The sequence below is a fragment of the Pyrus communis genome, chromosome 15 (assembly GCF_041283825.1).
Source record: "Pyrus communis isolate YQ-2024b chromosome 15, ASM4128382v1, whole genome shotgun sequence".
Taxonomy (NCBI): Eukaryota; Viridiplantae; Streptophyta; class Magnoliopsida; order Rosales; family Rosaceae; genus Pyrus; species Pyrus communis.
In genome coordinates, this window is record NC_142579.1 from 16,882,552 (window position 1) to 16,910,544 (window position 27,993).

The window sequence follows — 27,993 nt, forward strand, 5'->3', positions numbered from 1 at the left end:
AGGAATTTGCTGGATCGGTGCAGGTGGTGGCAAGAAAGTCTGCTGGGGCCTCTGCTGACTCTAGGGACAATTTGCAGCCCGATGTCCCATTTGCCCATAAGTAAAGCAACCATCGCTGCCTCGCCTACACTCACCAAAATGTCGATTACTACACCTACGGCAGACTGGGGCCCTACCTCTACCAGCATCACCTTGCCTCTGGCCTCTAGCACCACCAGCAAACCTACCACCACGACCCTGCCCAGTGGCGCTAAAACCACCGCTAGAAGAGCTAGAACTAGTGCCACCCCTTTTGAAGTTCTGGGTCTTATGAGGTCTAAGCGACGCCTGACCCTTGCCCTTATCATCTTTCCTTTGGTTGCCGTCTTTCTCTTCCTCCTCACTTTCGCTTGGCATGTTCTCTGAATCCTCAATTCTCAATAGAATATCATAAAACTCCTGTTAGGTGTCACAAGGGGTAGTGGTCGCCATCGAACGCCACTTCTTCTTAGTGCCCAAACGGAAACGACGAAGCATCTCCGTCGGATTACCAACAACATCCGGACGATAGCGAGACAGATCAGTAAACCTCTGGTAGTACACGTTTACTGTCAGCTTCCCCTGTCTCAACTCAGTGAATTCCTACTTTTTGCGGTCAATATACTTAGGAGGCACAAACCTTCTCCTGAACAACTCTCTGAATACATCCTAATCAGTCCTCTCCGTTGGAGACAACTAATGAACCTCCTGCTCCCACCAGGATGCAGAATCCTTACCCAAAAACCACGATGTCGTCTCTACCCACTTCTCAACAGGGAGATTCCCCTGATTATGCAGAACGCGAAAGGTCTTCTCAATATGTTCTAGCCACCGCTCCGCACCCTCAAATCCCTCATGGCCCTCGAATTTATCCAACTTCAGGTTATACATAGTCTCCAGAGGAGTCATCTGGGGAGGGCGGAGCGCTGACTGAATAGCTGTAGCGATAGCTTCCCCCAGCTAAGCTACATCAGGGAAACTAGGCTCAGCCGAGTGACGTGGTTCTCGACGAGGCGGCATAATTCTGACAGAAGACACCAAAACCATTAGAATACTCACAAAAGTACAGGACTGCGAAAACTAGGCTCTGATACCAAACTGACACACCCCGACCAAGATCAGGGCATGCTGGCAGTCACGTGGAAGTGATGTAACCATGTGCACAGTGCGGAAGCTAATAAATAATAATAAAAGTACGAATAAATAAAAACCAGCTATACACAACGTAAGAACATACATGTGCAAGCGTAAGTTTGAAAACAAAGTTCAGAGCACGAAGACCTAATGCAGTCCGGGAGAAATAACACTACAAAAACATACCTAAAGGTGGTCCTACACTGGTGATAATCTGTCAGATATGCCGGGAAAATCCTCTGGGGAGCCACCACAAGTGCTAGCCAACTAGAACCTGGAGGGGCGTAAAACAGAAAGCGTTAGTGGGCAAAAACAAAGCTTTTCAAAAACTATTTCATAAACAAAGTTCTAACCCCTCGCCGTAAAACCTGTATACTTCCCAAAAAATAGAATATACATATATATATATATATATATATATCATGCTCGGAAATATGCCATGTCAAATGCCTCTAAATAGAATGCAAGTGCTCAGGAAATGTCAAATCAATGCCATGTAATCTGTCAGCCGGAGTCACCTAACGTGACTTGTACGGCTGAATCTAGAGCTCAATCTCCATCTCACTAACTATACCTACACACGAGTCGGAACCACCTAAAGTGGTCTGTACGACAGGACTGGGTGTAATATAAGTACGCTCAAGTGCTACGATCATGTGAAGGCTGGGCGAATAATCGCGGGTCACCTACTAGTCGGAACCACCTAAAGTGGTCTGTACGACAAGACTGTGCACCTAACTTGGATCCAAGATGAGCGTGTGGTGCGGGAGGTGAACATCACGTGAAGGACTATGCCTAACTCTGGGCGGGAGCACTAACACCGGGGGTGCAGGTTATGAGCTATCTATGCATCTCAAACCACTACTGAATATAAGCATAAACCATACTCACCTGGTAGTTACCTGTGCGCCCGCAGCACCAACATACAAAATATATATATGCTACTAATAATGCATAAACAAACGGCAAACATAATGCATGGCATGTAAATGTATAAACGTTTCCATTCACTTTCTGGGAAAAACGTAAGTATATAGGTATATACGGAAAATCAAAAGCCCACTCACTGGTATGTAGAAGGGTCGTAACCCGCTTGCCTAGAGTGACCGCGCTCGTCCTCGGGATAGGTCTCACCTATATGCGAAACAACTATAAAAACGTTAATTTTAAAACACATAACCAACATCACGAAATAACTTCTCATACAATGCTCAAATGGGGTGTATGAATACACCAACGTGATCTACTCAACCTCAGGAACATCCCCATATTTTTAAAATAATTTTTCGACGCCGCACGCACCCTCACGCACCGGCACGTGCCTGGCACACTGACGGCGTCAGTTAACGCCGTCAGGAATATTCCGTTAACTCTGATGGATTTCGTTAACGCCGTGAATATTCTGTCCAAACTGACGGAATATTTCGTCGTCTTCTTCGGCCAAACTCCGGCGCCGTCGCCGGCGTCGGAAAATCGGGAAAATTTTAAAACCTTGTATCGTCTTCGTTTTTTCAACCAAATTTCACAAAATTGGTACCAAAATGAAGCTTACAACAAGAGGTACAAATCCATACCACTTTCAAGCACTAAAACCCATGGAAACTCGCTGGGAAAACACCACCAACTCCGGCCAAACTTGTAACTCACGATCCCGACGTCCAAAACCTTCAAACGAGCCACCCCGAGCCTCCTAAGGACCCCACCAAGCTTCCTACAAGCTTGAAATTCCCAAAAACACAAGAATTGACGTGTGCATGAACAGTGACCAAATCGGGGGATCTTGAGTTCGACGTGAAAACGAAGGTATCCTTACCTGAAATGGGTATGGTTGAACTCCTAAGGACCTCACGAGCACGAATATGTAATTTGTTTCCTCGATCTGTGAAGCTTTGAATGGTTTTGGTTGTGTCCGTACAAATGGAGATAGGAAAGAGAGAGAGAGGGAAATGGACAGTGATACGGGACAAGGAAATGGGTGAGGGAGTGTGGGAGTGTGTGTGTGGTCCAAAATCAGCCAATCAAAACACAAAAATGACCACACAACAAAAAAAAAAACCATGCTAGGGGCAAAACCATCATTTCACCCCTACAGTACGAAAAGTCTGGGACGGGCTGTCACAACTGCCCTAATTCTAACCCCCTTGAAAAAGAAAAATAACCAAAAAAACCCCTAATTTTAACCAATTTGTAAATAAAGAAAATTGAAAATAAAAACTAAAGAGGAAATTACCTCTGGGACATGAAGTCGCGACGGCCAGAGGGAGGGACGGAGAGAAAGATGGAGATATAGTGGAATGAGAGAGAGGGTATCGCGCAGGGAAAAAGGAAGAAGAGGGAAGTGAGGGGAAGAAGAGATATGGGGTTAAATATAGAATATTGTGCGACAAAGTCTTTGCCATGCAAGGCTAAACAATCGTCGCGCAAGTTTTTTAAAATTTTCGCGAAAAAAAAAGCGCCTTAATTGAAATTTTAGACACTTGCGCAACGAATACATATATTTCGTCACGCAAATACACTTTGTGCGATGAAATATATGTATTCGTCGTGCAATATTCCCACGTAAATTTAAAATAACCGTTAAATCGTGATTTTTTGTTTATAACCGTCGAAAAGTTTTGTCCCTTTACTTGATCTCTGAATGTTTGTTTTCTGTGATTTTTGGCGTATACGATCTCGAACCATATACAAACAAGTTTGACGGTTGGATCGTTGAAATTAATTTCTTACAATGTGTATCCCATCAAGAAGATAGATTCACTAACACTTTAGAGTTTATTTATATTTTCATTAAGTATAACATAAGATTTTGTGGTATCCACTAGTGTAAATAGTTTAAATTGAAGATCGAATTCATTCATTGTATTCATATAGGGTCAAGGAGTGTAGCTGTAAAAAATCATCAAAATCGGAGTTAAAATAACTGTTAAATCGTGATTTTTGATTTCTAACTGTCGAAAAGTTTTATGCTGTTACTTGATCTCTAAATGTTTGGTTTTTGCGATTTTTGGCGTATGCGATCTCGAACCATATACAAACAAGTTTGACAGTTGGATTGTTGAAATTAATTTCGTACAATGTGTATCCCATCAAGAAGATAGATTCACTAACACTTATCCATCGTTGAGAGCCAAATATCGAGGTTTTGTTGTCATTGTACTAGGATGGCCGACTCAACCATTACTTCTTGTGTTTGAAAATTTGCTTGTTAATCAATAATTTATGGTTAAGTAAATAGGAGGGGTCTCGTCAAAAGGTGAGAAGGAAGAAGAATTAGCTCTAAAAGTAGTGAAGCCGGAATGGATTAACTACAACAATGATTCGACACATGCTGTTCAAATCACATGATGGGTGATAATTAAGGAGAAGTTGCAATATTTTTCTGAATACAAGGGAAGTCGCATGACAGTGATAGTCAATAATACAAAATTACCGATAGCCCATGTCGGTAAGGCAATAATGCAGTTCTAGTATAGTCCTAACCAGGTATCTCTACAAGATGTCTACCATATTTCAGGTATGAAGAAGAATTTGCTCTCAGTGGTGCAAATGACATTGTCAGGTTACTATGTCATGTACGGTCCTCGAGATGTAAAGGTGTATTGCCACCTTAAGATCTCAAAAAAGCCAACGATGAAGGGACAGAGATGGGAGTTAGTCTATGTAATGTCAGCAAAAACTACATATGTAAACAAGACAAGGAAGAACGAGGTAGTATATTTATGGCACATGAGACTAGGTCACTGATGAGTCGATATTATATTATATATTTTGCCCTATTCTTAGTATTAATTTATTGGTTATTTTGTGAGAATTTTCATATTTTGATTTATATTTCTAATGTAAAACATTTGACGTCCTTTAGAGCAAAAACGTGGTCAAACAGATGAATTTTGGAGTGATTCTAGTTGGAGGATGTTCGTGAGTCTCTCAACTTGTCTATATCAAAGTTTCAAGTTTTTCTACCTAGTGGATAATTTATGGTGGAGATATAAAGGAGCAGCATGCAGTGCTGTCAAAGTGACGTTTTGGGCTTATGTGGGCTTTTTGGCGTCCAAGATAATGTCTTTTGCATTCAAGGCCTTCTGCAATTATGTTCAGGACATCTGAAGCTATAATACTAGCCATTTTGGGCATGTTTTGGAGCCCTGAAGATCTAGAAACGTGGGGTTCTTTGTGGCTGGGAAGATTTCCCAAAGTTATAATAGGAATGTATTTCCTAGTTATCTTCTTCTATTATGTTTCCTAGTTTTTAGAAGACATTTTCTACAAAGGATTTTATTTTCTAGTAGTATAAATAAGGCTTTAGTAGCTATTAGGGTTAGTAGAAAAAAGGGGAGAACGCATTATTTTGGAGAATTGAAGTTTTGTTTTATAAGGTGCTTTCTATCCATGTTTTTAATAATAGTTTGTTTTATGATTGTGCGTAACTAATTCCGTTTGCTAGGGCGAGGCCACAAGCCTTAGCAAGCATATATAGTTTCTTTTCAATTTGCTTATGATATTATGCGTGCAGATTTTGAATTATTAATCACCATGTTTGAAACTATCTATTTGTTTTGATGATTGACCATCATTAGGATATTTGGAAAAGTAATTTGATGCAATTTTGGCCGCAGAGGGAGGGGGTAGTTTCTCAAAAGGTTTTCACAAAACTTAATGAGTTTTCCATGTTCACATTCGATCTGAACACCACGGATGGTTTGCATGTTAAATATACGTTCTATGTTGGAGGTTCCAAGTAGGGCATACTTTAGGAAAACCTAACCTTCAAAATATGCATGGGTAATTCATAAGTAATTGGAAGAACTACGTAAGATTGTTAAGGTGACGCGGAACCCTAGTGCGTAAATAGATTTTCAAAACTATTTTCTTTTGTTTTCTTCACTTTCCCAATTTATTTAATTGTTTTTAGTTAAATTCATTTTTAATATTTTAGGTCATAAAATCAACATTTTCCAAACTTTGTTTTCAAATAATTAATTAAGATTTGGTTTTAACCTAAATTATTCATTTTTTTATCCTTACTTTGATAGGTGGTAAAAGTCTCATCAGTCACATTAGCTATCACAAGCTAAATGCAATGATGAAGAAGTCAATGCTTAAGAGAGGATATCTCAACTTGACATGAGAACAGACACGGTTTGTGCAGGATGGCAGTATGGCAAAGCACATCAACTACCATACAAGGAGTCGAAGTTCAAGGTAAAATAATCATTAGAGTAGTTCACTCCAATGTGTTTCGGCCCGTCAAGCAACCATTGATAAGTGCAATGTGATGCATGGTGACGTTCATTGATGAATTCTCTAGGTATGTGATGTTATATATAATAGCACTCAAATTAAACCCTCTTTTTGACAATTGTAGTATAGATATAAGTAGGGATCGTTCTAGGCCGGGGATTAGGAGGGATTGCTAATCTAATGAAAACTGACTCAAAGATACGAAAATATGCTTAAAAACACTTAAATAAACTCAAAGACTCTTAACTAAACTTATATGACTCAAAACAAACTCAAAAGACTCAAAACAACACAAAACAATCAAAAAGACTCAAACTAGACTCTAGGACTCAATTTGGACGAAAATAGAATTGGTTTTGACTCAAAACACTCAAAAACACTAATTAGGACAGATTTGACACAACCAAATAAAAGGGATTGGGTTTTTGACTAATTTGAACTAAAACAAGACAGAAACTAAACTAGACAAAGTTCTGAACGAATTTGGGGAATATGGATGGGTGATTAGCTAGCTAGAGGGTCCTTCTCCATACATGACACACTTGCATACAAATTGATTTCCAGTTGCTTTTCGATAAACCATGAACCTCAACACCCCAGATTAACCGTGACATCACTAATTAACCCTCAGATTTTCCTTAAGTTATTGGATTGGATGACATCATACGACAACCCAAAGCATTCTTCAAAAGTCCCCTACATGACATCATAATAGAGATACAATCAAAGATCATTACGTTCTATGAAAATCATAAGTATTGACAAAGCACTTGTAACTATGACATCATGATACTCATGCTAGGAATTTACTTAACATGATTGTGAAAACAACCTTAACTACTTGTGAATATAAGTTTGTAACGATTATGTGAAACTCCCTTATATTCTAGCCCCAAATTCATGCATGCAAACTAAGTGTGCACCCTTAATCAACAAACAAGAATAAGTTCTCTATCAAACGGTTAAGTAAATTGCATTCACAATTTATGAAATCACAACTGGAATTAATCAATTCATATTGCAAATATAATCATGGTTTTAAAGTCTCCCCTAGCTAAAACAAGTTTAGCTCCTCATGTTTACAACAAAACAAAGAGAATATAAATAAAACATTGAAAACAAAGATTGAATACACCTAGAAACACTCCAGGTGGCTCCTCCTTCCTTCCTTGCTGCCAACAATGGGGATTTGTGTGAATTTAGGCTCTTGAGGTGTGGTGTGAATTTGTGGTAGAGGGTGGTGGTTTTTGAGTGTTGTGGCATCAAGTATTTATAGGGTGAAGGGGAGGCACGAATTTGGGCTGAAAAGGAGAGGAATTAGGACTCCAAATCACCAAAGAACAAGGATACTTTCAATCAGATTCCAAGGAGGACAAGGAATGGTCCTTGTGGCAGATTCTAGAACTTCTAGAAGGGTTACATGTGGCATAAACTTAATGCACGAAAATAGGGCTTCTAGAACTTGATATTTAGGTGATTTAATGTGAAAAGGAGTCCTCTTTGAAGTTGGAATTAAGGTAGGAAAAGATTAGGATAGGATAAGATAAGATAATGTTAGAGTTAGGAAAGGATAAGGTTGGTTAGGATAGGATAAGATAAGGTTGGATAAGGTTCCTTATTTCTTGCTATTTCCTTATCTTCTTTGCATTTGGACTTCTTTCTCCAGATTTGTAGCCTTTCCTAGCCCTTCTTGACTTCAATTTCGTCCATCCTCTTTGCTCCATTGTTAAGCTATCCAATCCATGCCCAAAACTGCTCCAAATAGCCTCAAAATGCACTTTCTTGCTCCTTTTGCCATTAGGACCTAAAAACATACGAAAATAGCTTAAAAGACTAAAATAGATAGTAATTAAGTAACTAAATGCAAGGAAACAACTTAACTAAGTAGCATAAATAAGCTCCTATCAGTATGTGTGGGTTTTCTTTATGAAAGAAAAGTCTAACACATTTTCAAAGTTTAAAAAGTTTAGAGAGACAATCAAAGGAGAAGTGGGAAAGAAGATTTGTTGCGTACGCACAAGTAATGGAAGAGATTGTAACTCAAGAGGGCCATGAGAAATGTAGCTCATGTGATCAACATGCCTTCTCAACAAGGGTTAGAATCTATTTTGCATTTTGAGAAATTGTTAGGGAGGGAGGAGTATGAAACCCAAGTTAGCTACTTTTGAGTATTTGGTTGTGTGTGCTACGTATTTATTCCAAGTCACCCATATAGCTACTTTCGAGTATTTGACTAATTTCCATCTCTAGAAACATTAATTTTACCACACATGTGCCGCAAGCCCTAGGGAAACCTTGTGTGGGCTTGCCCCACCTTTCCTTAGCCACTTGGCTTCAGTCCGGTTCACTCCCTATTTATTTAATTAATAAATATGGTCTTTTCTTTCGGACTAGACCTCCTTATTTTGTTTTAGTTCATTAACTAACAATGAATAGAAGGCATTATACAACCTAATCATTCTATTGTGTGTGACCTTGAAGGTTCCAATTAAAATTGGTAGTGGATAATTTGATTAATCTAATTTTACATAATTAGAAACCATTATAATTCAACCTTGTAGGATTATTCACAAACTAAATAGTAACATCTAGCAGTGACTTTCGATTATCCGGATTAGTTAGAATATGCCTAAATTATGCAACAGACATTTAGAACCTTAGTTATGGTTATAATGCAATTTTGTTCCTTTGTTTACTATATTTCGATCATATAATTTAGAGCATGGAAAATTTGTCAAATTTTGTACATGAATATGATCACCCTGATGTGTTTTTGTATGTTGCTTTGGCCAAAGACTTCCAAAGATGAATCGTAAAGAGGCTTCCGGAATATCAACCTTCATGATTACCAATACGTGACAGATTCTTTGTTGTGCATTCATGGATTTCCATATTGATGCACATCATCCTGAACTTCACACTATAAGACATAGCTATTGTTTGAGAGCTTCAAGGTGCGACCGATGATCACATTCGTCAACATGAGATAACTAGTGATGCCTCAGGTCTAAGAACTAGCTGCATCCATAACACAAAAGTGTGGTACGATTGACAAGTAAGTAATCTTGCATTCGTACACTTCTGATAGGAGCATATTCATGCTACTTAAATGGCTAGTTCTCGTGCATTTACGTTATGTTTCTTTAGTTATTTTAGTCCTTTATGCTTCTTTTGTGTGTTTTCAGGTTCTAAGGGCTTAGGGAGCAAGAAAGTGCATTTTGAGGCTATTTGGAGCATTTTTGGGCATGGATTGGATAGCTTAATCATGGAGCAAAGAAGATGGACGAAATTGAAGCCTTGCATGCTCTTTGGGACATAAAACAAAGGGCCTAGCCCAATCAAACAAATCCTTTGAGTCATGGAAAACCTCTAGCCCAATCAAACAATCCATTAAAGCCATGCAAAAAACACCAACACATGCACTCACATGCATTCACATGCATTTCAAGCACAAAACACCTTCAATGCCGTGACTTCCCCTTCATTCCAGCCATTCCACATGCAATTCCAACCTAACCCACATGCAACTCTTCATCATTGCACCACAAATCAGCCACTCACATGCATTCACACACACTTCACACAAACAATAAGTCTTTGCCGTGCCTTCCACACCAATTCCAGCTTTTCTTCATCATTGCAGCCACTTTGCCCTTTTATTTATGCATTAAACCTATTTCCTTTCCCTAAATTGCAGCCACAATCCACACCTTTCCAACCTAGCTGCACCCTACATACATTAATTAGTCATTCTTTTCATATTGCACTCACATGCATTCACATGCATTTCAAGAAGCAAAACAACATTGTGCCGTGAGCTTCCCTTGCATTTTCAGCTTTCCTCCTTGCATTCACATGCATTTCCAACCTAGCATTCCATTCTTTAATCATTCCTAGCTGCCATTCACATGTTCTCCCATCCATTCTCTCCCTATAAAACCATGCATTGCATTCATACAATTCATTCATTCACTCCCCACTCCATCTCTCCATTTCTCACACCACAACTAACACAAACACTTCCCCTTAGAATCCAAAACCGTGAGTCCCCCCACCACTCCTCTACCATTTCCATAATCCCCCAAACCTCACCTTAGACCTTGTGCTACAACAACGAGGAAGATAAGAGGGCCTAAATGTTCATACAATTCAAGTTTGAGTTGTTGGAATGTTTAGGTGTTTCTTTGATTTCAAAGTTTAAATTCAATTCTCTTTGTTTTGTACGTATGAGGAATGGAAGAGAAGAGTGCCTAAACGTTCATACAATTCAAGTTTGAGTTGGTGGAATGTTTAGGTGTTTCTTTGATTTCAAAGTTATGAGGAACTAAACCCCCCCTTTAGCTAGGGGGTGATTCGAAACTATGTTTATGTTTGCAATATGAATTGATTAACTTTCGTTGGAATTTCATAAGTTGTGGATTCAATTTGTTTAACCGTTTGATTGATAACTTATTTATGAATGTTTATTAAGAATGCGCGCTTAATTTTCATGCATGAATATGACGCTAGAATATAAGTGAGTTTCACCTAATCGTTATGAACTTATATTCACAAGTAGTGGAGGTTGCTTATAAACAATCGCGTTAAATGAATTCTTGGCAAGAGTTTCATGCTCATCATAGTAACGAATGCCTCGTCAACACTTATAGTTTTCATAATGCTTAATGATCTTTGATTGTATCTTATTTGTGCTGTTCACGTAAAGGACTTTTGGAGAATGTTGCCAATATCCTCCTTGTTGAGCATTTTGAGGTTCCCACCACATAGAGTTTGAATGATCACTCCAATCCGAATTGTAAGTATTGGAAAACACGTTATTCCTTGATTGAAGATTAAATATATCAACTCTTTGCATTTGGGACCTTTCCATGAGTTGTGACAAAAGAGAAGCATTATCAAGTGCCATCTAGTACTTGAATTCAACAAACAAAACACAAATAAAAAAAAACTAAATCTAAAATACATAACAGAAACAAACAATCCAAGGGATTAGCAAATTTTCTAATCCCCGGCAACGGCGCCAAAATTTGATGCGTGATTTATACGCACACAAATTAAACCCTCTTTTTGTCGATTTGTAGTATAAGTATAAGTAGGGATCGTTTTGGACCGGGGATTAGGAGGGATTGTTAATCACTTGGATTTGACTCAAAAACTTAAAAACACAGTTTAAAACACTAAACTAGACTCAAAGAATACAAAACTAAACTTTAAAACACTAAGACAAATCAAAAACTCAAAATGCTTTAAAACATAAACTAAACAGATTTCTAACTAAATTGAACAATAAAGTAAAGGGGATTGAGTTTTGGACTAAATTAAACTAAAATGCACAGATTATAAATTAAAGCAGAATGTAAATATGAATGTGATGGAATTGAATGGATGAATGCTAGCTAAGGGGTTCTTCTCCACACATGTTACACTTGCATACAAGATTGATTCTCAGTTGGTCTTTCGATAAATTATGAAGCTCAACACTCCGGGTTAATTAGGTCCGCTTAAATTAACCGTCAAGTTTTCCTTAAGTTAATGAATTGGATGGGTTAGCGTAATGCAATTCACAACATTCTCCAAAAGTCCTTTACGTGAACAGCACAAATAAGATACAATCAAAGATCATTAAGCATTATGAAAACTATAAGTGTTGACGAGGCATTCGTTACTATGATGAGCATGAAACTCTTGCCAAGAATTCATTTAACGCGATTGTTTATAAGCAACCTCCACTACTTGTGAATATAAGTTCATAACGATTAGGTGAAACTCACTTATATTCTAGCGTCATATTCATGCATGAAAATTAAGCGCGCATTCTTAATAAACATTCATAAATAAGTTATCAATCAAACGGTTAAACAAATTGAATCCACAACTTATGAAATTCCAACGAAAGTTAATCAATTCATATTGCAAACATAAACATAGTTTCGAATCACCCCCTAGCTAAAGGGGGGGTTTAGTTCCTCATAACTTTGAAATCAAAGAAACACCTAAACATTCCACCAACTCAAACTTGAATTGTATGAACGTTTAGGCACTCTTCTCTTCCATTCCTCATACGTACAAAACAAAGAGAATTGAATTTAAACTTTGAAATCAAAGAAACACCTAAACATTCCAACAACTCAAACTTGAATTGTATGAACGTTTAGGCCCTCTTATCTTCCTCGTTGTTGTAGCACAAGGTCTAAGGTGAGGTTTGGGGGATTATGGAAATGGTAGAGGAGTGGTGGGGGGACTCACGGTTTTGGATTCTAAGGGGAAGTGTTTGTGTTAGTTGTGGTGTGAGAAATGGAGAGATGGAGTGGGGAGTGAATGAATGAATTGTATGAATGCAATGCATGGTTTTATAGGGAGAGAATGGATGGGAGAACATGTGAATGGCAGCTAGGAATGATTAAAGAATGGAATGCTAGGTTGGAAATGCATGTGAATGCAAGGAGGAAAGCTGAAAATGCAAGGGAAGCTCACGGCACAATGTTGTTTTGCTCCTTGAAATGCATGTGAATGCATGTGAGTGCAATATGAAAAGAATGACTAATTAATGTATGTAGGGTGCAGCTAGGTTGGAAAGGTGTGGATTGTGGCTGCAATTTAGGGAAAGGAAATAGGTTTAATGCATAAATAAAAGGGCAAAGTGGCTGCAATGATGAAGAAAAGCTGGAATTGGTGTGGAAGGCACGGCAAAGACTTGTTGTTTGTGTGAAGTGTGTGTGAATGCATGTGAGTGGCTGATTTGTGGTGCAATGATGAAGAGTTGCATGTGGGTTAGGTTGGAATTGCATGTGGAATGGCTGGAATGAAGGGGAAGTCACGGCATTGAAGGTGTTTTGTGCTTGAAATGCATGTGAATGCATGTGAGTGCATGTGTTGGTGTTTTTTGCATGGCTTTGATGGATTGTTTGATTGGGCTAGAGGTTTTCCATGGCTCAAAGGATTTGTTTGATTGGGCTAGGCCCTTTGTTTTATGTCCCAAAGAGCATGCAAGGCTTCAATTTCGTCCATCTTCTTTGCTCCATGATTAAGCTATCCAATCCATGCCCAAAAATGCTCCAAATAGCCTCAAAATGCACTTTCTTGCTCCCTAAGCCCTTAGAACCTGAAAACACACAAAAGAAGCATAAAGGACTAAAATAACTAAAGAAACATAACGTAAATGCACGAGAACTAGCCATTTAAGTAGCATGAATATGCTCCTATCAACTTCTATAGTTGGTCAATACTCAGTGAACTTGATGTCCTAGACGACCACCTTTATGCCTATTCTATGTCCTGTTTAGTCTAAGACATATTACTGAATATGGCATAAATCGGCATTTGCAGGTGTTTGATAGTCCTTTCGATCATCCTATGGCTAGGAACATAATTTAGGACTTAAAATCCATAGGATATATATCCCATGATTGAATATCCTTGCAATCATGTCCCTACTACTTAAGTTAATCTTTGGACTCACGCCAATCATTAACGTGTTGGGTTGTGGACTACTTCAGTACATTTGCGGAAGCGATGTTGTTGAGTATTTCAAAATACAAATTCATTGCATCCGTTTCTTTTCCTCCCATTCACTATGACATATTATTGTTTTTTTATTTGATATTGTTGCATGTCCGTTTCATCACTTATAGCCTCATCTGTTACTAGACAACTCATTTCTTTCATATTATAATTAAGAGTTAAATGAGGGAGTTATACATTGTGATATGTCGTAATGATTAACCCGTTAGTTGGGCAACTGCATAGTCTAACAGCTTTACACCCTTTTGTTTTCTTATAAACTAGCCTTCATGCACGCACTCATGTGCGTGCAGAAGACATTTTTTGAATCATGGCGTGCTACTGGCGACTTATATGTTTTAAATGTATTTATATGCGTAAATTGACAAAAGGAAAGTCAAATATTTGAAGTAAATGAATAATTTTAGATCATGCTAGAAGAAATCTCTCATAAACCAATTAAAGCAGCTAAATTCACATAATAAAATCGATCTCTATAGAATTTACATTAAGAATAGAGAAAATAATATTTAATAAACAATTGATTGAATCATATTATTGTTAGCCTATTGTGAGGCTAAGCCAACCCCTTCCCCCTTAGTATAGATAATATCGTTTATTTAAAAAAAATCATTTAACAATTAATTTAATCACATTATTATTCATGTGCGAAAGACTTTTTTTTATAACCGGCATTACACGCATCTTAAAATGTTTTAAACATGTTTAAAAATAGAGAAAATAATATTTAATAAATAACTAATTGAATCACATTATTGCTAGCTTATTGTGAGGCTAAGCTCACTTCCTCCCCCTTAGTGTAGATAATATCATTTGTTAAAAAAAAAAAAAACAATCATTTGATAACTTATTTAATCACATTGTTATTCGCGTGCAAAAATCTTTTTTTATAACCTGCATTACACGCTTTTTAAGATGTTTTGAACATCCTTAAAAATAAAGAAATTGAGTCACATTATTGCTAGGTTATTGTGAGGTATTAATTAAAAAAAACAATAAAAGGTAAATTATTAAAGAAATACTGTTAAAATGACGAAAATGCCACTACTGTATTTGATGTATTATTTTGGAATGCCTTTTAAGTTTTTTGTTTTGGGGGCATTTTTGTCCACATATTTTGTTGAAGCATGGTGACACCAAATCACTATTCACCTTTTCTATTCTCTTTATATATAATAGATATTCTCATTCTTTGTTTTTCTCCATACCTCTTAAGTTCCCCTTTTATCTATTATTGATTCTTCATTCTTCAAAGTAATATCCTTCAAGTTTTATATATCAAAGGAAAGAATTGAGTTGTTCACTCGGTCCAAGTATTGCGAATGTACGCTTACAAGTCATAAGTTGTTGTATCTTGAAGGTAAAGCACTATAACCTGCTACACCGAGACATTGTCTTAGAGGGCGAAATCTACTCTTAAGGATAGTGAGTACACGCCTCAACCTACAAAGTTGTTCTAATCAAGGATCGACGAAGAGTATTGTGAAATCTCGTTCCTAGATTTCACTATTATAATCTACGTATTTGTATTATTGATATTTTATATTATTTCTCGAGATTTTATTTTAATTTGTTTGAATTTAGATTTTAATTAAACTAGTTAAGAAGTTTGAAGTTTGGAAATTAATTATTTAAATTCCGTTGACCTTTCAAGGTCACAATTTATATTTTCGAATAGATTTCGAAACCACGAACGTATAGGCGAAAGCCGTTTGCAAGTCTGGATTATAACGGTATAGTTACAGATGTTTGAAGTTGTATTACTAAACTATAGATTTTAGAAATTATTTAAACTCTCAATTTGAGGGAAAAAGCCCAATGAGGTAAGTGCTTTTGTGGCCAATCAGAAGTAAAGGTTGGAGGGAGGACCAATCAGAAACAGGAAAGGAAGGAGCAACCAATCAGAAAAGGGGGGGAAAGGAAAGGAAAAAAAAAAAAAAAAGGAAAAAAGGCCAGCTTCCCATGCACCAGCCCGACTCCATTTCCGGCGGTTTCTACCATTCTTTTTGTCGATTCATCACCATCATCGCCTACAACCTCTTGCTCAAACTTCCCTCTTCTATCGCCTCCCAAATTTGAGGATTTTTAAGGTCCAGTTCGTCTAGAACCTCACCGGTGCACCAGAGGTGCTCGACGGTGATTCCTCCGATCCGGCTTTCACCACCCACCACCACCCTTAATCAACTCCCCTTGGACCCAGGAACAAGACCCAACTGGTTATAGGGGTGTTGGAGCACCAAGGAAGTCGAATCAAAGAACACCCACCTTAGGGTTTCCGGAGAGTTCGAATCAATTTGGAGCCTTTCCCGGCCAAATTGGACTTGGCTACAGGTATAAAGTTTGCTTTGCTCTTTAAGATCTTCATTTCTGTAAATTTTGAGAATTTTTAGAAATAATTGAATTTTTCCAGCGAATCAGGGGAATCGACCGCCCTAATTCACCGAAAAAATTCAATTAGACGTCTTGAATTTAGTTTTGATATTGGTATGACGTAGATTGATCATTTGAACCTAAATTCACAACGATACGTTACTAGGTCATTATATGAATCGACGATCCAATCGTTGGATCGTCATCAAACTTTATTAGGCTATTATGCATAATATTTAAGGACCTTAGGAACTGACGGATCAGGAATCCGACGTACGGATCTTCCCAAATTAGATTTCTAAGTTAGTAAAATTAATTGTTAACCGCAACCTAATTCTAGCAATTGACGGAGATCCGACTGTCATATTACGATGAGATTTTAGTATGTTGTTCTTTGAGCATAATATGGATCTTTGAAAGTTACGGATTTGAAATCCAATGTGTGGATCTTATGGATCGAATTATGTAGGGTTATGGGCACCACCGTTGATCGAGAGTTGACTTTTGGTTAACATGTCTCGAATTGTTTATAAAACTAAAATTAGTATTAATGGAGGCTCGATGAGGCTTTTGCGGACCTATCTAGCTAAGTGACCTTAATATATGTGATATGGTGATTACCTGATTCTTTATATTAATATCCTTTGTGGATATGACTTGGTTTTATAAATGTGATTTCTGTTAAAATGTGATTCTTTTATAATTGGCCATCGATCTATTTTTATTAAATGTGATTTGATTCATGGATTGGAAATATTTGTGAAAAAAGTGAATTGAAGTGCGTATTGAAATGTTTATGAATTGTGTTATAAATATACATTTGAAATGTAGAGAAATGAGAGGGCTAGCAGGGGACCGTTACCTTAGTGTCACGGGGTTAGGTGACACTGAGTCTGCACCATGTAGCAGTGGTACATGGATGGTCCTGCTTGGTTAATCCGCGATGGGGGACCATATTATTTATTGATTGCCTTGGTTAATTTGCGATGGGCGATCCTTATGGCCATGTATCCTTAGGAGTGATCATGCTTGGTTAATCCGCGATGGGTGATCATTGCCTAACAGTTCTATAGGTGTGACTCTGCTTGGTTAATCCGCGATGGGGGGTCACTACCTACTTGGTTATCTTGACCCTGCTTGGTTAATCCGCGATGGGCGATCCTTATGGCCATACATACTTAGGGCTAATCATGTTTGGTTAATCCGCAATGGGTGATTACTGCCTAACAAATTCGTGGGGATGACTCTACTTGGTTAATTCGCGATAGGGGTCACTACCTACATGGTTACTCATGGGTGCCTCTGCTTGATTAATCCACTATGGGGGCCACTTTCTGTTTGGTTATTTATGTAGGCTTCAACCGAACTGTGTCCCTCTAGCCCTAGTTTTTAATGCACATATGAACGATGGTTTTTGGGAATCTTGGTGGTTTGAATAGGAAAAGCCATTGGATGTCTGGGTGACTCCTTCGGAGTTTTCAGCGACTTGGTTATGATTTCATAAAGCATGATTCTATACTCGATGTTTATATATTGTGATCAATGGTCTGTTTTTATTGAATATCACATACTTGTATTATTGTTACTCACCCGAGCTTCGCAGTTTAATCGAGTTTTGATTTGCCAGTGCACCATTCCCTTAATGTAGGCATTGATTTTACATATGACAGGTATGGGTAGATTACAAGAAACTGTTTGGTATTTTGGTTCCGTTGAGTGGTCCGGAATCCTTGCTTTCGCTCATTCCCATAAGATTAGTCTAGAACCCTAGATTCGAGTGAATGGGAATTACCCACAATAGACCTTGTGAATTTATATACCATGTTATTACTGATAACCCAAGTAGGGAATTATATAGAGTTCTCTACTTGAATTGGTGAAATGGTATGTTATCTCATTGTCTGATTAATATAGTTAAAAGTTAAAATCGTGCATCTTTGATTCATGGATTGATTAATTGACGGGATTGTGGAATGACGTTGGATATAGTTGTTATTAATATGATTAGATTAGTTAATGAATGTGACCTGATGTGAAAAATTATGTTGACACACAAATTAAACCCTATTTGTGACAATTGTAGTAATGAAGTAAGTAGGGATCGTTCTAACCGGGGATTAACTAGGGGTGCTAATCTAATTTAAATTGACTCAAACAGAAACTAGAACTTAATTGGGACGAATTTGAAAGTGTTATGACTCCAATTGCTTAAAAACATAAAATAAAACAAATACGAATGACTACGACTCAACAAAATATGGGGGGATTGTGGTTGGACGAATTTAAGCTAAATGGGCAAATTGTAAAGAAAACAGATTTTAAGACAAAATTATGATGAATCAATGGATGATGGGATAGCTAAGGGGTTCTTCTCCACACATGAAATATATGCAACGTAAATCAATTTCCAATTATCAATCCAATAAGTTATGAACCTCGACACTCCAAGTTAATTAGGTCTGCTTAAATTAACCTTCAGATTCCCCTAGAATCATTGAATTGGATGAATATGCATCGCAAACAAATTATTCCTAACAAACTCTCTATATGAACAGCATGATAAAGATATAAGTTAGAATCATTACGTTCTTTGGAAATCATAAGCATCGACAAGGCATTTGTAACTATGAAAAGCATGATACGCTTGCCAGGAATCTACTTAACATGATCGTGACTAGCAACCTTCACTACTTGTGAATATAAATTCATAACGATTAGGTGAAACAAACTTATATCCTAGCATCAAATTCAAGCATGCAAATTAAGCGTGCACTCTCAATCAACATACAAGAATAAGTTCTAAATTAAACGGTTAAGCAAATTGTATTCAAAACTTATGCAACGATAATTGGAAGTAATCAACTTATTTCACATATATAATCATGGTTTCGAATCACCCCCTAGCTAACTAGGGGGTTTAGCCTCTCATGTTCACAGAAAGAGAAATACAAATGAATTTAACATAAAGCACAAGGGATTGATTACACCTAGAACGCCCAACGAATCCACGTGAATTGGTGCGCGTCGAAGCTCCTCTTTCCTCTTCTCCTTGCTGCGGCAGATTGGTTGTGGGTGGTTTTTGGATGTGTTTCTGGTTTAGGGATGGTTTAATGGTGGTTTAATGGTGCGGCAAGGTTGTGTGGTGGTGTAGGAAGGTGTGTAAGGTGGTGGAGAGTGGTAGAATGGCTGCGGCAGTGATGGGGGAAGGTGGCTGGAATGGTAGGGCAGTGGTTTTGGGTGTTGGTGGATGCACGGCTGATGGGAGAATGGGAGTTGGTGGCTGCGTGAAGATGGGGGAAGGCTGGAATTGGTGTGTCACCTGCACGGCAGAGAAGAATTAATAATATATGGTGCTGCGGCTGAAAGCTTTTGGGTGGTGGGATGCGGCAGTTTTAGAAAAAGGGTGAATGGGAGTGCACAGATTGTCAATGAATGGGGTGTATCATGCCTCGGTTTGAAGAATGGTGGCTGAATGAAATTAGGGTCAATGGAAAATGCACGGATTGGGAGAATGAATGGGGTGTGACGGCTAGTGAATGAATGGGTGAGATTCTAGGTTGATAATTAAATGGGGGGGGGGGGGGCCACGGCTGAATGATTCTCCATGCACGGGTGGAAAGAATCAAATAAAAATGGGATGTGGTGGCTGCGGATTCAATCCAAAAATGGGAGTGACGGCTAGCTTAGGAATTATATATGGTTTAGAAAAATAAATCCCTAGCTTATTAAATCAAAGGCTTACAAAAATTAGGAAATTAAATAAGAAATATAAAGGTGCGGCTAGGATTGAATTTGGGAGAGAAATAGGTTTAATTCAGAAATAAAAGGGCAAGGTGCGGCTAGGGTTTAGAAGCATGTGTTTTAAGTGCAAACCTAGGACAAAATTGCCCTCCCTTGTACGGCAAGGGAAGGGAAGAAAGGGAAAGGCACGGCAAGAGTGTTTAAGGATCCTAGGGCTTTCGTTTTGTGTCCTAAAGTACCTACAAAGACTTCAAAGTGGCTAGAAAATACGGACGTTTAAGATTAGGAAAGGTTACCAAAACGGGAAACTTAGGATTAACTTTCCTAAAATAGGAAACCTTGTTTGAGTAGGATTCCTCGTTTTGGTAAGAATTCATCATTGGAGTAGGAGTTCGTCGTTTCTTCAAGTCTTCAACTCATTCATTCCTCTTTCGCTCCAAAAGACTCCAATTTGCATCTTCTTGCACACTTTGGCCTTATAATCTGAAAATACACAAAAGTGGCCTTAAACACTAAAATAACTAAGTAAACACAACATAAATGCACGAGAACAAGCTAATTAAGTCGCATGAATATGCTCCTATCAAATTCCCCCACACTTAACTTTTGCTAGTCCTCGAGCAAAACAAAACAACTAAAGAAAACAAGACGAAACAAAACAAACAAAACATAACCTAAACCTTCCAACATTTGCCTCAGGGATTTCCAATGAAACATGACATGTCAAAGATCATTACTCACATAGCTTTTAGTCTTCCTTCCCCTCAAGCACATACTTAATCATAGTCACCATTCACTAGCTCGCATTTAATCAATTAAAACACATTTTGAATGTAGTAACATGCCTTAGAGAATTCCCTCAATTCCTCACTAGTTATACACTCAATTTTCACTCAGATTTTCTGACTACACACCCTACACTAGTTATATGTGAGAAGATTGATGTAAACATGAAAGACTAGTACTCACATACGTTATAACAAAGAAAGCAATTTCTGGAGTAATTAAACGTGTTTACATATGATCTCATGAATGGAATGCTACTACTTAGATGCGAGAACCAGTGACACCATATGCTCATACCAAATTCAAACTCCACAATTGAAATGCACAACACTCAAGATAGAAGTCAAGGGTTGTAACGGGGCTTGGGGTATTGGCTAACAAGGAAAGGTAGGGATAAACAAAAGTTCTTTAAGCAATAGCAAGCAAAGAAATGAAATTGAGACTCAGAATCCACTTAGAATGCAGAAATCAACTGTTAGACAAATAGGGGAGATTCAAACAACTTTTAGGGCCTAATTCATTGTTTTGGGCCCTTACTTCAACAAACAATACTTTTCAACTCTTTTTCACTTTTTTTTTTTTTATTTTTTATTTTTTTTTAGCCGTGCCTATGGCACATAAACTCATATCAATAATCCTTCCCCCACACTTATTTTCTGCAACACATTAATCAAAAGGGAATTCATTCATGCTTACTATGCTTCAAGAACAAGGATACGGATGGTCCTATTCTAGGCTAGGTGAGGATAATGTGAGTTAACAAAGAACATGGGCTAACACGGCTCAATGGGGTTAAACTTAAACACAAAATGAGTGAAGGGCACATGGCTATTTGGCTTTGATGGTGGTCACTACACAACTTCATCTTGAATATGTGTTATGCCAATCAATGACATGCTTTGAATGAAATGGGCATGAGTTCTAGCATTTGGAACTAAGTGATGAAACGCCTTCTAAGTAGTAACCAAGCAAAGAATAATGAGATCATGCAACGACTTTAGAAAACATTAACGCACAGATTTTAACTCTCCAAATAACGTTTAGGCCCAAGTCTCACAGGGATGTAGCGTTAGTTTGAGTTCATTCCTTCAAGCATGTTACAAAAACTAATTTTTTTTCTTTATGATTACATGTGAATTCGTAAACTATAACTACAAACAAGCATAAACCAAAGAGTATATCACACGTCCATCCATGTTTGTAACTTTCTTTAACCATCATGCAATTAAAAACCAAATCCTCATCATTGCGTTGGAAGGTACCCTACGACACAAACAAACATACAAACACAACTCTTTTTGGGTTTTTCAAAACAATTTTTCAAATTTTTAGGGGATTTTCGGATTTTTCAAAATAACACATAAAAAGACTCTAAAAATAGCTTAAAAACACTTAAAAACAGTGGAAAACAAGTTTAGACATGTTAGGTGGTAATACCCTACGAATTTCATGCAAAAATATCTCAAAACAGAATGTTACCCCCCCACACTTAAACTAAACATTGTCCTCAATGTTTTAGACACAATTGAACACATTACACATAACAAAAAGTAAGCAACAAAGGAAAAGGGTTTAGGGACGCAAATCTGAGTGTGGAGCGATTCCCAAGTTCTTCCTTTGTTGAGTGCATGGGTTGCCTCCCAAGTAGCGCTTTCTTTTACGTCTTGCAGCCGGACGATGCCACATTGATCAACCTTCATGGGAACCCACGGCATAGTGGGTTGTCTCCTCCACATCATCTTCTACAAAGCTCTCGTAGTAAGGCTTCAAGCGATGCCCATTCACCTTGAACTCTTGACCTGTTTTGAAACTACGAACTTGGACTGCACCATGAGGAAAAACATTAGTAATAACAAAGGGTCCAATCCAACGTGAACGTAACTTACCCGGAAATAGACGAAGACGAGAATTAAATAACAACACTTTCTGTCCAACAGAGAAGGACTTGGTGCGAATCATCTTGTCATGAAAGGCCTTTGTCTTTTCCTTGTAAAGTCGAGCATTCTCGTAAGCTTCATTCAGTATCTCCTCAAGTTCATTCAATTGAAGCTTACGATGAATTCCCGCCTCATCTACATCCATGTTGAACTTCCTCACGGCCCAATGAGCCTTGTGCTCCAATTCCACCGGTAAGTGACATGGTTTGCCATACACAAGCCGAAATGGGGACATTCCTATGGGTGTTTTGTAGGCGGTCCTATAAGCCCACAATGCATCCTCTAACCTCAAGCTCCAATCTTTTCTTGTTGGGCCAACCGTCTTCTCAAGAATCTGTTTTATCTCGCGATTCGACACCTCGGCTTGCCCGCTTGTTTGAGGATGATAGGGTGTCGAAACCCTATGTGTAACTTTGTACTTCTTGAGCAGTGCCTCGATTGTGCGATTACAAAAATGTGAACCTCCATCACTTATAAGGACTCGAGGCATTCCAAACCTAGCAAAAATGTTAGACTTCACAAAATCTGCAACCACTTTGGAATCGTTAGTATGGGTGGCTTTTGCTTCCACCCATTTGGAAACATAATCCACCGCCAACAAGATATAGATAAAACCATGGGAGGAAGGAAAGGGACCCATAAAATCAATTCCCCACACATCAAATATTTCAACAGAAAGTATAGGGTTTTGTGGCATTTGATCCTTAACACTTATATTACCCATTCGTTGACAACGATCACATGTAAGGCAAAATGTCCTAGCATCCTTAAAAATGGTTGGCCAATAAAACCCGCATTCTAAAACTTTAAGTGCAGTGCGTTGGGTGCCAAAATGTCCCCCACATGCATATGAATGACAAAATGTTAAAATAGATTGAAACTCAGATTCATTCACACAACGTCGTACAATTTGATCAGGACAAAATTTCCAAAGGTATGGGTCATCCCAGACATAAAACCTAGCATCCTTTATCAGCTTATCACGTTGATACCAAAAAGTTCACCAAATCTGCATACCAAGGCTCACTTACCTGGATGGACATTAATTGCTCATCGGGAAAGGTTTCAGGAATTGGCGATGCTTCCTCATGTACCATTCGACTGAGGTGGTCAGCCACCACATTCTCTACGCCCTTCTTATCTCGAATCTCAATGTCAAACTCTTGTAAAAGCAACAGCCATCGAATTAGTCTAGGCTTAGCTTCCTTCTTTGTGAGCAAATACTTGAGAGCTGCATGATCAGTAAAAATAATAACTTTAGTACCAAGTAAGTATGATCGAAACTTATCTAATGCAAATACCACAGCAAGTAATTCTTTTTCAGTGGTTGAGTAATTCAATTGAGCATCATTTAGTGTCCTAGATGCATAATAAATAACATGAGGTTGTTTATTCTTTCGCTTCCCCAAAACAGCACCAATCGCATAGTCCGAAGCATCGCACATCAACTCGAATGGAAGGCTCCAATCTGGAGGTGTGATAATGGGAGCCGAAGTGAGAGCCTCCTTGAGGTGGTTGAATGCTTTCTCACACGCCTCGTTGAACTCGAAAACCACCTCCTTTTGAAGCAATCGGCATAGTGGCTGCGCAATCTTGGAGAAATCCTTTATGAAGCGCCTATAAAAACCTGCATGACCAAGAAACGAACGAATCTCTCTAACCGAAGTTGGAGAGGGTAAGTGACGAACAAGGTCTACCTTAGATTTATCCACTTCAATGCCTTTTTCAGAAATAATATGTCCTAGAACAATACCTTGCTTAACCATGAAATGACATTTTTCCCAATTAAGCACAAGATTCGTTTCAACACAACGTTTCAAAATTAAGGTCAGATTATTCAAGCAATGATCGAATGAATTACCAAACACGCTAAAATCATCCATGAATATCTCAATAATCTTCTCCACATAATCAGAGAATATACTCACCATGCATCGTTGAAATGTTGCAGGGGCATTGCATAACCCAAATGGCATACGTCGATATGCAAAGGTGCCAAAGGGGCACGTGAAAGTTGTCTTTTCCTGATCCTCCGGAGCTATCACAATTTGGTTATATCCGGAATATCCATCAAGAAAGCAATAAAATTTATAACCGGCTAACCTTTCTAGCATTTGGTCCAGGAATGGCAATGGAAAGTGATCCTTCCTTGTCATGGCATTTAACTTCCTGTAATCAATACACACACGCCAACCTGTCACAACACGAGTGGGTACAAGCTCTTGTTCTTCATTCTTCACCACCGTGACTCCGGACTTCTTTGGAACAACCTGCACGGGTGACACCCAACGACTATCAGAAATAGGATATATAACACCACAATCAAGCAATTTTATAATCTCCTTTTTTACTACTTCCAACATGGGTGGATTAAGGCGACGTTGAGCTTCACGAGATGGCTTGGCTCCCTCCTCCAAAAGGATGCGATGCATGCATGTGGTGGGACTAATGCCTTTGATATCCGCCAAGGTCCATCCAATGGCAGGTTTGTGCTCCTTTAACACCCTTATCAACTTGTCTTCTTCTTGGGCCGTGAGTGAACTAGAAATGATGACAGGTAGTGTCTGATCTTCTCCCAAGAAAACATACTTCAAGTGACTAGGTAATGGCTTTAACTCAAGTGTAGGTGGCTGCACAATTGATGGAAGTAACTTGTTAGTCAAAACTGAATCTAAAAGTGAGAGTGGAGACTTACCAGAGTGTGAGGGCAATGACTCAAGGGCCGCGACCATTTCAAGCACTTCACTACAAGGGGGCACGGCAATATGGTCAGATTCCATGCCGTGGCTTGCCAGGCTTCCCCTACCCTCATTTCTTGCTCCTATGCCGTGCACTAAGGCTACTTCAAGTGCATCTTCGTTCCTTCGATTCAAATGTACCTGTGCCAAAGAATCAACAATGTCAATAGCAAAACAAGAATGGTCCTCAATTGGATATTTAATAGTTTCAGAAAGATTAAAACGAATAATGTCCCCGTCAAATTCCATGGTTAATGTTCCCGTATACACATCTATCTTTGTTCTCGCTGTTTTCATGAATGGACGGCCTAGCAAGATTGGCAATGATGGAGCATGGCTCGAATCCTCCATTTCTAAGACATAAAAATCTGCAGGAAAGATAAGATGATTGACCTGCACTAAAACATCCTCAAGGACTCCCTTGGGATAAGCGTTAGAACGATCAGCCAATTGAATTATAACGCCATCTTGTTTTAACTCACCCAGGTTCATAGATGCATAAATGGAATATGGCATAACATTAATAGAAGCACCTAAATCTAACATGCATTGCTCAAATCTAGTGTTTCCAATTGTGCATGGGATAGTAAAGCTCCCTGGGTCCTTACATTTTGGAGGCAACTTTCGTTGCAAAACCGCTGATACATTCTCACTTACTTTTACAACTTCCTTGTTTGAAATTCTTTTCCTAGTTGTGCATAATTCTTTTAAAAATTTTGCATACCTGGGTACTTGCTTAATAGCATCAAGTAAAGGAATGTTTACTTGGACTTTTCGAAAGGTATCCAAAATGTCCTTTTCGCTTTCTTCCTTCTTCGATTGCGCAAATCTGCGAGGGAAAGGAACATCGGGCAGATTAGTGTTCGAAATCACAACATTTGGGACAACCTTACCTGAGGTGGATGGATGGGGGGTCGTAGATGGTTGTGGCATGGGTGGTACCACCCTTGCCGTGGGGTGATTTTTCTCCTCTTCTTCGATTCGTATCTTCTCATCTTCCTTGTTTCCCACTTCTTTCCCACTTCTTAGTGTGATAGCTTTCGCAGATTCGAAACCACCCTTGGGATTGACTACCGTAGTGCTTGGTAACTTACCGTTTTCACGAATTTGTCCCAAAAATTCGGCCATTTGGCCCATTTGCTTCTTCAGCTCATTAACCTCCTTTGCTTGGTTCTGCATTCCCTGCGCCATTGTGGTTAGTAACTTATATGTTTTATCGTCATTCATAGACGTACCTGAGTTGGTTTGGGATGATTGTGCTTGAGGAGGTGGTTGTGGTGCCATTGGCCTTGGAAAGAAACCCGGGGGTTGTCGGAATCCACTTTGTTGGGCATATTGTGGTGCATCTCTCCATCTGAAATTGGGGTGGTCACGCCATCCCTGATTGTATATGTTGGAGAAAGGATCACCTCTTGGTTGGTTCTGATTCCCATAGCCCACGGCATTGGCAGATTCCCACCCTCCGTTCTCAATTAATTGAGGGCATTGATCAGATTGGTGTCCTTGAATGGAACATACACCACAGATTGTAGTGCCTTGCGTCTTAGGGCCTTCAACAAACTGCGATAACATAGACGTAAGGTTAGCCATTTGGGATTGTAACTCAGAAATAGAACTTACCTCATTTACATGCTGTGGCCGTGGGGTGTCTCTCTGCCCAACACCTTCATATTGTTGTGCATTGAGTGCTCCATTGGCAATGAGAGTTTTGGCATCCCTAGGCGTCTTGTCCACTAGAGCTCCTCCCGCAGATGCATCCAACATTTGCCGTTCAAGTGGTAAAAGGCCTTCGTAAAAATATTGAAGAAGTAGCTCCTCCTTCATCTGGTGCTGTGGACAGGAAGCAACAAGAGATTTAAAACGTTCGTAATACGTAGGAAAAGATTCACCTTGGCTTTGCTGAATTCCACTAATCTTCTTGCGAAGAAGAATGACTCGTGATGTCGGAAAGAACTTCTCTAAGAAGGCTCGCTTCATACTCTCCCATGATGTGATAGTTCCGGGAGCCAACTCATACAACCAATCCTTGGCCTTCTCCACCAAAGAAAAAGGAAAAGCCTTCATCTTCAATATGTTGCTGTCCACGTTCACCGGTGTCATACTTGAGCACACCACCTCGAATTCCTTTAGATGCTTGTTCGGATCCTCCATGGCCAACCCAAGGTATTTCGGAATATGGTGGAGCAAGCTGGACTTCAACTCAAATTCATCAGTCTTCTCAGGGGCTGCCCTAGGGTATTGGATGCAAAGAGGTGCTGCATTGGCCAAACCCGAGGCAGAAAACTCCTTGATGGTTCAATTGTCCACTGCCATGGTTGGTACTTCCTCTTCAACCCAATCCGTGGCCTCCTCTTCAACCTCAACTTCAACTTCTTGCTCTTCTAATTCAGGTTCGAGACTAGGAGGATTAGACGGTTGCGATTTCTTTTTCCTTCTCAAAGTCCTCTCGAAATCACCGTCAAAGTCGGAGATATGCTCACGAACAGGTTGTGAGCCACGGGTCATAA

At 38.9% G+C, this 27,993-nt stretch overlaps 1 pseudogene; it reads right to left on the reverse strand.

The window, feature by feature from the left end:
* Positions 1-978: 978 nt before the first annotated feature.
* LOC148690596 (uncharacterized) lies at positions 979-27,991 on the reverse strand (annotated as a pseudogene).
* Between the last annotated feature and the right edge of the window lie 2 nt (positions 27,992-27,993).